This window comes from Corvus kubaryi, unplaced genomic scaffold (assembly GCF_017639235.1).
Source record: "Corvus kubaryi isolate FWS band 111438036 unplaced genomic scaffold, C.kubaryi_AGA036_p1.0 37272, whole genome shotgun sequence".
Taxonomy (NCBI): Eukaryota; Metazoa; Chordata; class Aves; order Passeriformes; family Corvidae; genus Corvus; species Corvus kubaryi.
Genome location: NW_024581084.1, coordinates 1628448 through 1629996, shown reverse-complemented (window position 1 = coordinate 1629996; position 1549 = coordinate 1628448). Strand labels below are relative to the sequence as shown.

At 42.6% G+C, this 1549-nt stretch overlaps 1 long non-coding RNA gene across 1 annotated transcript; it reads left to right on the top strand.

Moving 5' to 3' along the window:
* Positions 1-372: 372 nt before the first annotated feature.
* On the top strand, positions 373-1116 carry LOC121663363. Its single transcript, XR_006015614.1, has 2 exons — positions 373-814; positions 1051-1116. It is a non-coding gene; the product is annotated as an uncharacterized LOC121663363 (long non-coding RNA).
* The last annotated feature ends 433 nt before the right edge of the window (positions 1117-1549 follow it).

The following is a 1549-nucleotide window of genomic DNA, read 5'->3' as shown; positions in this document are numbered from 1 at the left end:
ATTCCCTCTATATATAATGATTTTGCACACTGTTGGTGGACAATACATAGGTGAAAACTGAATTAAAAGCATCAGCTCTGAATCCTCTTTAGAGGTTTAAAAGGAGATTACTCCCAGGGCTTTAATGAATATTCCTCCTTCCTCACTCCTTTTTATTTAGGGCAGAGGGGCAAAGGGATGGAGAGGTGGGGGCTGGATGTTCCAGCAGAAGGGTGCCAATTGGATGATAAGAATCAGTCGTGTCCCTGCTCCTTGCAGAGGTGCCAAAGCTACGTGGGACATCGTCATTATTATGGCTTAGAGTTGGCCGAGGTCACCCCGGTTCATCTGCTTTATACATTGGGAGCCTTCTCCTCATTACTTGCCAAACAAACCTTTTTATTTTTGCACACGTTTATGTTGATTTTGTGGTTTCTGAAATTGGATTCTGTCTCCTACGGGCCTGAGTTTCCACGGCAACCCCGGCCCTTATCTGCTGCTGCTGTTTGGCAGACAGACAACAAGGCCTTTCAGTTTACTTCTCCCATTTTTCCCCTAATATTATTCTCTTTAAAAACCGTTTTTTTTTTCTTCTTCAGCATGTTCTTTTTCTTTTCTTTTTTTTTTCCCCTGCCCTTTTTATATTATTTTTACTTTCCCCAACCCCTGTCATTTAAAAATCACATAATTAATTGAGCACATCCTGTGCCACACGGGGCTGCCACGACTTTGAAGTCCCAATAGATCATCTTATAGAGCCCTGGGTACCATTTTTTCCGAGGCAGCACCAGGCGCCAGCGCGAGGCCTTGTGGAATTCAGCATATCCTACTCCAGGTATGATAAAGAAACCTTGGCACCTTCTGTTTGTTTTTACTAATTTCCTTTCCAAACTGCCTTTTCAATATAGAGGAAAGACCTCAGGACTTAAAGTTTGTTATTTTCTCTCCAAAGTTAGTCCCTGTTCCCCCTGGCTCCCTCCCTCCCTCCCTTCCTTTAAACCAGACTGAACTGCTTCTCCTCTCTCCATGCTAAATTTGCTTTTTTTCCCCTTTTTCTTTTCTTTTCTTCAGGGAAGTGTGGTCTGATTTAGCATCATGGAGCTGGGAGCTGTTACTGATCCTGCAGCAGCAGTGAGGCAAAAAGACCCTGACAGGCTCTATTAACCCTTAAAAACAATAAATGATCTCATCAGCCCCTCAAAGACAGAAGAAGAAATAATAATGCAATCATTGACTTGGGTGAGGGAACAAGGCTTTGGGGGATTGATGCTGAAATCCATCCCCAAAGAGCCTGGTGCTGGAATTAACCAAGAGGGGCTGAGCTTCTCTAAGCTGAAAAGTGTCTCAGCACTGGAAAAGGAGAATATGGATGCACAGACATAGCAGAACATGTATTCATATCTATTCATATATTTATTTATTTATATACATATTTATGTGAACAACAGATGGGGGAAGACAGAATCTGAGTGGAAAAACCTTAAATAAAATGAAAAATAATTGAGCCTGCACCCCGTTGCCTCCTGCACTTGGAGCAAAGGGCTGTAAGACCCCCCCAAAACTCTTTAAA